Here is a 9,750-nt window from a genome sequence, read left to right as displayed (position 1 = left end):
TGTATGGGTCAAAGGCACTCTTTCAGTTAATTTCTCTCCTTAGTCTTACTAGCCACGGACTTCAGCGAGTGAATTTGTGGTCACTTACCGGTATATCAATTTGAATCACCACCGTTATGATATCGGTGCAGTTGCGGTTCTGTTGGAAGCTGTTTTCACTGGAAAAAAACAACGAATTCTCCTGCTGTGCTGGCTTTAAAACGACATGAGCAATAAATCCCGTTCGCAGGGCTGCCCTTCGCTTGTTGTCTTCATAAATGTGTGACGGTCATCCCTGGGAACGTGGTAAACAGAAACCATGTGATCGACAGACAACATGGCGTTGTTAGAACATCTGTGATGCCCTCAGTTCCTACCGTTGATAAGTGCCTAAAACCGAGAAGGCATCTAAAGATGGCCTGGCGAGATAGGCCTATCTGCATCAAAATTGCAGCCAGCAAGATCAATCTCCCAATAGTTGGACGCCGCTTCATTTGCCCCCCCCCCCCCCCGTGAACCGAAAATGACCAAATGTACATACATGAGTCGACAGCGCTAGTCGATTACTAAGCAACAGTTACCAATAGCGAAGCTTGGAAATTGCCAACACTAGGATGTCAAGTCATGCACAAAAAATGCAGCCGCGCGCACACGCTGCAACATGTGTTGCAGATAGCTGCATGGCAAATTGCAGATGTCCTGCAGCAAAAGTTGCAGCGTGTGCGCCGGGCTTGAAAGTGTGGTCTCGTAGTGATGGACAGGTTCTGGTAGTTTATCCAATCAAGCTGGTGGTCCCTGTTTTCTTTCCAAGATAGTGGCTCACCATCTGGTTGGGTTATACCTCAGCAGCCACAGCGATACTAAGTATACAGGCATCCAGCATCTGATACAGGCTCACCCACATTGGTACAAGAACGGCGTGAGAAAGTAGCTTCAGTCCATTCTTGGTAAAAAAATATCATCACCAAAAAAGAAATAAAATCTCGGAAAGAATGACCGTGGAAGGGATTGGAACCGGCGACGGGTAGTCTGATTTGAGGCTGTTGACGCCGCATAAGATAGTTTGTCCACGTAACCTTTGTATGACCAGAGTCTTTCAAATAAACTCTGATATGACGCAGCCATTTTCAATATCTAGAGAAACTTTGAGAACTCGCCTAAGATAGAAGTGATTTCTCAGGTCTCTTGTAGGTTTTGATACATGCCACAATTTCGCCGAGTTTTTGCGAGGGACTGTAGTTTTCGATATCTTACTGGGTGTGTACATGACTGTGTTGGCGTTGTCAGCAATTTTCAACAGATTTTCCGCTATAATGTTTCGCGTAATCATTCCCAATGCCCTCTCCCCATCAACAATCCTTTATACACCGTAAAAAAGTAAAAATTGACTCCTCTTTGACTTTATGATTGAAAGAGTTTTGACACAAGATAGTGCTGATGTAATGTTAGATACCAGCAGTAGATGCGCTTAGCGGTATATTTTCGAAATGTGATCTTGACCAGACAGTCTCCAGAAACTATTCTCCCAGAAACAAGTGCTATAGGATCAATATATCGGCCATTAAAACTAGAGGTACATAACATGCATAATGATGACGCTAATCGAAAATAAAGATGGCAGCCAAATTCATAATTGCGAGCATTTCAAAAAGGTTATTTTCGACTGGAGCATTTTAGCACCAGACTTTGTCTACCAGCAGGTCTTCTCCGTATTGGCCTGTGCTACCCTTTGCCACCAGAGAAAGAATTGTTCGACGCTCAGTACTGTACCTAATCGGCATCACATCACTTGTCAGCTGAGTAAAAAGGAGGGAACGTGTATGGAGAAGGAGGAGGCTGTAAAACTCCGAGGATCGCGGATCTATCAGAAAAAGGTATTCATATTCTGTCGAGGTACACTCTTAGAAAGAAAGACTTTTAGCTTTTAAAAGCTTTAATTCTTTATCGGCCAACACAAATATGCAGTGAAAAAACCGTAAAAGATTTTTCACAATAACGAAAGCCATTTCGGTTTTTTAGTTTACCTAAAAACCTCTACGGGGTGCATTAGTCCGTCGGCTTATGTTATTTCTATGCGTCTTTCGGGTACAGTAGTTGAAAATGTCAGGAGTTGTCAGAAATGACCTGAGAAGTAAAAAATCGCCCGTTGCCTTATTCTTGTGACGCTATAATGCGGCCATCTTGGATTTCAAAATGGCCGCCAATTATGACACTTTTTCGGCTATATCTCGAATTCTACTGCCGTCACGCACGTGATTCGAACAACTACCCCTAGGTTTTTGGGTCTGCAGAATCGAATGAAACCATCGAAATCGAGGCCAGGTGGACGCCATATTGGATTTCAAGATGGCCGCCCAAAATAAGTTTGGCAGCAGGCGGTTTTTAAATTCTAAGGTAATTTCTAACAACTACTGTACCCGAAAGACGCATTTAAAGCCATTTTGCGAACACAAGCCGGCGGACTACATATTTTGGTATGCCGAAAAAACATTTTAAGCTTATTTAGAAGTTCAAAAACCTTTATTTCCATAATGGTGTAGTGTTTTGATATCAAATTGTGATTAAAAACACTGTCGCGCACTGCATGGAATCATCAAGAAAAGATATCTTTGGACAACTTCAAACTAATTTTCGGCGATAAATGTTGATGTACAGTACCAATGCGAATTACATTTAAATTATAATTCTGTTTTGGAAAATCCACAAAAACAACCTTCTCAGCATTCTGATTCAATTCCTTTTTTTCTTCAAACTGTTTGGAGGAGTCCAAGCAATCTTGATGATGAACTGACAATTTAAACATTTTGTAATTTGGTACCAAAAATGATGAATATTTTCCCATGGTGACGACGTCACGCCCGGTGGTTTGAATTACGAAATCTACGTTTTCGGCAGTAAGATTTGTTATCGTACTGTTTATTTATGTTGTTTATTACAAACCGTTGAAATTGAAAAACATATATTATCAAATTAATCCCACATGTCAAGATTACCGTGTAAGGTTGTTACACTCCTTATTAAAAAAGAGTTTTCACAGAATATTTCTATCACGTCATTACTAATTACTTAGAAACAATCTACCGGTACATGCAATCACATTTTGTACTATATTTTTCCGGTGGTTGTAATTCCCCAGCCCAGTCTGTGGCTAAGTTACCACTCCACTCGAAGGCGTCCTCTCATTCCGGCGTTTAATAAACTGAATAAAAAAAGACTTCGGGTAGAATTTCATCCAGTGTGGTCTCTGATAGTTATAACTTACACGGAACAGCCCGTTCCATGGACTAGAGTACTTGGCTATGGAAACAGGGCTGGTGATCACGCCTGTCGAGTCGTCTATAACTGCAAATACTTTCTGACTTCACGTGTATATCATCTCATCCCGGTGGTAGCAACAAATTATCTTCTCATATTGCATATTGACGAGTCAAAGAAAACATACGTTATTGCCAAAGTAAAACTCCTTGATTTCAGAAAAGGAAAAATAGTTGGAAGAATAGTTATTCCGACGATTGAGAAATGTTTAGCGTGCGCTCATGATGCTAAGGGTAATATAGAGATTCATCTGTTGACTCGGGACATGCTCCTCTTCGCATTTGCGTGCGTCATAAATCAGTTATTTCGAGTGACTTTATATAATTCCATGCATAAATACGTTGATGGTAAACTCGAAATACAGCTGTCAGTGAATTACACAGCAAAACTGAACCGAGATAAAATGTACTGTTTTAAAGTCTTACACAACAATGCTGTATTCCTTCTTGCAAACAACGCCGGCAAGGAAATGAACATCGTGATATACCCCGCGATTAATTACAGGGGATTTAATCATACTTCACAGCGACACATTTCCACTATTTGGCCAGGTAAATTCTATCTCACCAAATGTGGCATTGAATTGGGGACATTTTACTTTTTTGGGCGTTACTCTTGACGCAAAAAGTCACATTTAGGTGGGATTGAAATTAGTTGTTTTCCACAAAATGGGTTTAAAACCAAAACTAAGGAAGCTAGACAAATTCATTTTAATATACCACGGATACAGGGAAAACTTAATGAGCAAAACGTAGCAATTGATGCTATTTGGAATATACAGAGAGTTCATGAGACACACCGCAAATACATTATTGTAGAAGCACATAAAAGGATTTAACTTCATTTTCCCGACATAAAAGCATATCTTATAAGCAAATAAGAGTCACTGATCAACATGCTGCTATCAGTAAACATATTTTGAAATGGTTAAGTACACATTTGTCGCTGTGGAAGCTAAACACCACCCAGGGTACCTGTGGTTCGTATCACTGATATTCCGTAATATGGTGAGCATCTTGTAATGTCAAAATCATAGTCGCCAAGACGCTTGGTTACCATTTGCGGGGCATTTTGTGTTACATGAGATTTAAAATATCACGGGGCTTCAATTGTACCTCGAGTTTGCTTGTAAAAAATCGAACAAGTACATGAAAAGGAAACCGATATAAGGTAACTACTAATAATAATTTTATGAGTAAATAGTAGTTTTCTTTAAAAATCACGCATTTTTATTGCATCAAGGAATGTTCAAGGATGCTTTTCGGGTATTTTATAGGAAAAGAGTAGAATCTTGTATACCAGGTTTCGAGAGAACATAAAATTTATACCACCGCTGGTAACGGAAAAAGGCGATGCGGATTGGAAATTTATTCCAAAATCGGGAAGAATATGGTCACTTCAGAGTCCAAGAACAATGCCTTATTATCGATTACTGGTTTATGCGTTTGATAGGAGGCGCTATAGTATCTTGCACAACACAACGTTTTATCGGAAAGTTTTTGGACTTGTAAAGAGGCTTTATAAACAGTTTGCCCTAATGTACATCTCGACACATCAGCGCCGTGAACGACCTACATGTATCCTTTATGACACTGAACAGGGTCGCTTCCGAGGGAAGCTTGTTGTGCCAAAAATTGATCCCTGCTCTTTATTGAAATCAGTCGTGGATATTGGGATGCGAGAACGTGTTATTGCAATTAGTTGCAAACGCCGAAAAAGCAGTTTTGCTACTGTTTATCATGTCATCGAACTATATATTAACAAAACCGGGTACCTGGAACTGCGTTTGAATAGTTCCGGCATTCTTGTTCTTTTGAGTAGCACCTTGATTGACGTAACTGAGCATTTCATATACCAACCCCAGATTGTTTCTAGACTGATAACAAAGATATACGCGTTTTTTGTAACGAAAATGTTCCACCATGAAGGTCACCAAATTAAGGCGAGCTGGATTGAACATATTAATGATATCCAAGTAAAATTCAATTTGTATCAGGATGTTTTGTTTGTTTTCGGTGCCCCTGGACCCCATGCGATTCAACTAAGAAGGGCATGTCATCCGGTAGAAGGATTTTTCAAGGGCATGGGCGATAAGAATTTCTTTCAAGAGATAAGTACAGTTCTTCCGCTTCGAAATAAAAATATTCGTCTCTGTCATTTACATTTCAACCCTTTTGATGGGTCGTTGATGCACTTTATACTGACACAGAAGAAAACGTCCAGAGTACTGAGTTCAGTAGATATATACAGAATGTGAGAAGAAACGAGGAAGTACGTCTCAACGGAGATCTTTCTCTGAATAATGTCATATTTTGTCTATCAATGCGCCAATGCAAGACGTCACAGCAGTGGAGATACCAGCTCACACCCTACAACTGTCTCATTCACCATGATATTCAGTGCGACAATTCTGGCCCGCATGGCACCGATGTTGAGGAAAAGGGGCTAGGAAGACTGACAACAAGAGTCGAAAACACTAGCCACTCCATCTCCACCACTACACAGTACAGGAATGAAGATATATACATGTATTCTGACTTAGAGGCTACATATATTGGGTCAGCATTCTTTAGACAACGGGTATTCAGAATGACACAAAAGAAAAGGTTTCACAAGTCGATCAATGAATATGATTATTATCACCAATAAAAGTATTTTCAATACTTTACCAATAGGGTTGCTGCTAGGTCGATGCTAATAGGTCAACTTTAGCCCAGGGTCATCGTAATACTACTGACGTCCAGCGTTTAAGCTCCAGCTTCGCGATGTTTGGACGGCTGACTAGTATGGGACATGTTTACGCCTTACGATCGACGAAGAAAGAAGTACAAAGGTCTGTGGTCATCTCGCTGAAGGATTGGTCAAGGGAATGGGCGATAAGAATTTCTTTCAAGAGATAAGTACGACGACACCGTCGTTAGACGGCTTACTGGACTTTGCGCAACGAAACGAAACGAGCGAAATGGGGGAGCGACCATTATGTTTTACCCCGGTACTCTAGCCTTCGATCGAAGAAGGTACGACAAACAATTAATTAATCAAACCCTTATGAGGTTCATTCATTTGAAGTAGAGAGGGTAACGTACATTGCGTACACAAATCAAACACACACGCAGTGCTTGCATGCATTGCAGAGAACGACTTTTGAGTGATGACCCACACCCACCCAGGCAGCTGAGACACATGTCTTGTTGGACATACCTACCGATTTTTACTAAATAAAAGCATAACTTCATCACACTTTTCGGGGTTGAAAATGTACTCACGTAAATTAACAAAATTATTGGAAGCTCAAATGTCTGAATGTAATGTATGCGCGTAATGTATACTCTCAGCAAGCGAATAGTTGTGATCGTCGGTTTTTGATACGAATCATTTCCTGTATGGCCGTTACAAGCCGTTGTCTGAATATGATGTGAACCTGTTTACCGTTCAATGCTGCTCCCTGTGACGCTGTACCCGCAAATGTTCAATGAAAAAATGCTGGATAATGACTTACACGGCTTGTTCGCATCGTAAACATAGTGGTACCCGCGTAAACTGTATTTGCGTTTGGCCTAATTTTACAACGATTACTCCCCATGTAACCACGATCTAGGATGGACAGGCTGTGTATTATGAATAGGAAAAGTCACCTAGGTACCGTTGCGTAGAATAGTTTTTTGGCGAAATATTGCGCAAAGTCCAGTAAGCCTCGTTAGACAATAGCGGCACGCTAGTAAACACTACTCAAAACGCGATTCGCAGCCCCATATCATTCCTCGTTGCAACTTCTTGCTCGATTGCCACAAATTGTATATCATGGGTACATTCAAGTGCTATTACAGCAATTTTTTTACAGTTTTGATTTGACCTACTTTTCAAGGCCACAGGGGTCAAGTCCAAAAAATATTCCTTTTGCTATAATGAATTTGTCTACTGTTTGCTACTGTTTACTGTAAGAATCCAGGTAAGCACATGGCCCACGGGCCATTTCGTTCATGATTACTGTCCTTTGTGGAGTGAATGCCGCAGTTTTGGAGTATGGATATCGCCCAGGACATTTATGTAAAGGGATGTGTGCTTTGACCTTACAACCACGCTATGTTTTGACTGCTTTTCGGCCGATTTACAGTGATGAGCATCAGAGTGTAGTTGCGACTCAACCTAACGAATTCTCCTGCTGTAAGAGAATGACCACCGCCACAGCAACGACATATATATAAGCAGCCAATATTTCTACGGGGTTTTATGGACACGATATTTACTTGGCCAGCAGGATAATGACATTGCTTGCCACCATGCGCAACTACTTGTAGTATCAATCTAATGCAGGTCCATAAAACGATTGTTGCGAGGCAGTTTTGGGCATGGCTTGAGAATTCCAGGCAAGTCTATTGTTACACCCGATTTAAGTGTATTGTATCTTGCATTTCCGAAATTTTTCAATTAACCTGTTTGGAATGGACATGGTCCGACTGGAGGCCATTTTTGTAAGACAAATCAAACATAACTCATGCCCAAGTTGTCCCCCTAAGATAGATGTAATTGTATTTTTCGTTTGGGGCTCTGGCGAAGACCACCTTTCAAAGTGGCTTATTATAAAGCGCGAGTAGCGGAATGCGAAATCGCGAGATGCCAACCTCTGTGAGAGTACCATGCGCCACAGGATGTATTGCAAATATGGAACCTGAAAAGGCGAACATTCATGAGACCGAGGCTGTAGTAGGAGCTATCCTTGTTTTGATTGGCCCATTGAAATAGACACCGCAGTGCGATGTGTGGAATTTAACCTAATCTATAGCCTAGTTTCGATGGTCAGACTATCCCGCGCTATTTTTAGGGACGACCTGACGTTCACCAGGTGCATGCCCTGTGATATCGGTCAATCATGTGTATGGTGACTTGTGCTGCCAGGCGTAACGTGAAAATAAACTATACATGCAGCATCCTGAACCTCGTGGTATTATACTCACAATATATTTGATAAGTTGCAAAAACCTTTGTGGTCAAGATGAACATGCAGTTGCATGTATTGCCTTCGGCCCTACCATCATTGAATGGAGAAGTGGACAGCAGCATTTGAAATGGTAATTGTCATGGTCCGGGGAAGTAGAAAATCTTGTTGCAGAAAATAATGATTACTCATCTCGCGATTTCGCGATTTCTCGTCTCGCGATTTATAATAAGCCGTTCGTGAGGAAAGACTGAATAACTGCTAGAAGATTTACCCTCGACCTCATGCAATTCCACTTAAAAGGCATGCCGATCCATCGTCATCGTTTTGCGTATATACATGTACATCCTTCCTTGATAGGAGGAGATCTTAGGACTGATGTTCGCCGCCGGTAAGTCGGCATGCAAAAAAGGGTAGGTCTTCACGTTTGAAGGATTTGTCAAAAACATTAAAACATAAATAAACAGGGTTATAAAACATCAATAAACAGGTTTATTCAAGAGATACAATGTACGTAATAAAGTGTAAACATGTTTCCCGTTTTGGCTTCGAACTAGAGATATTTGCTTTACATTTTAACCCTTTTTGTCGGTTCGCTGATGCACTTTATGCGGATCATAAGACAGACATGAAAGAAAACTACCAAACTACTGAGTACAGAATATTCCGGTCCAATATCAAGTGCCAGACGACTTGGGCCGCTATGTCCGACTGATACGACTTGCGCGAGTCAATTCATAATTGATGCTAAAATAGGTCAACAGTCAAATTAACATCTGAGAAGGGCAGTGTATCAGGTTAGTGATTGTCGTCGAGCAGTTACATGCGCGTTATCTGTGAACTGTGCAAGGTCAAATGGAGTATCCGAACAGATATTGGAATCTACGAACGGGAATGACAGGTATTCATGCGTGGTCTTCACTGATGAGACGGATTTTTCATACTACGAAGTTGCTAGAAATTGGCAAAGGATAGGGGGTGTACGGTGTGCGAAAAAAGGCTATGTATTCCAAGTTCCCGTCTTTTCCATGAAACCAGCCGTTTTGCTTGAAAGGTTTCGGTCTCTGCGACATTCATTGTTTTGATACAAACAAATCAAAGTGAATTCAGAAAGCTACATTCGTTTACTGGACGATGGATTAATTTCTGTCTGCCGACGTCTCTTTGCAAATAATACATTTTTCAAAAAGATGGGGATACCAACTCACGCACAAGTCATACTTCACAGGCATGCCTAAGGATGAGTGGCCCCCCGCAAAGCCCCGACTACGCAATTTGGGACTCCACGTCCGAAAGCGAAGGTTTACGAAGGCCAGGATGGGGTCATATCGCAAATCAGTTTAAGTAAAATAGGTGAGTGAACATTCATTACATTTTCAAATAAGGTTAATTTTGTTGATGCCGTTTACAGACGGTCGGATAGATTACATTTATACTTGAAACGACCCTGGACTAGGCCCTAAAAAGGCAGGTAGAGCATCCGTGGCTCTACCATTCTTTTTGGCTCGCCGTAGGGGAGT

This window comes from Lineus longissimus, chromosome 15 (genome assembly GCF_910592395.1).
Source record: "Lineus longissimus chromosome 15, tnLinLong1.2, whole genome shotgun sequence".
In the NCBI taxonomy this organism is placed as follows: Eukaryota; Metazoa; Nemertea; class Pilidiophora; order Heteronemertea; family Lineidae; genus Lineus; species Lineus longissimus.
Note: the sequence above shows the minus strand (reverse complement) of the source record.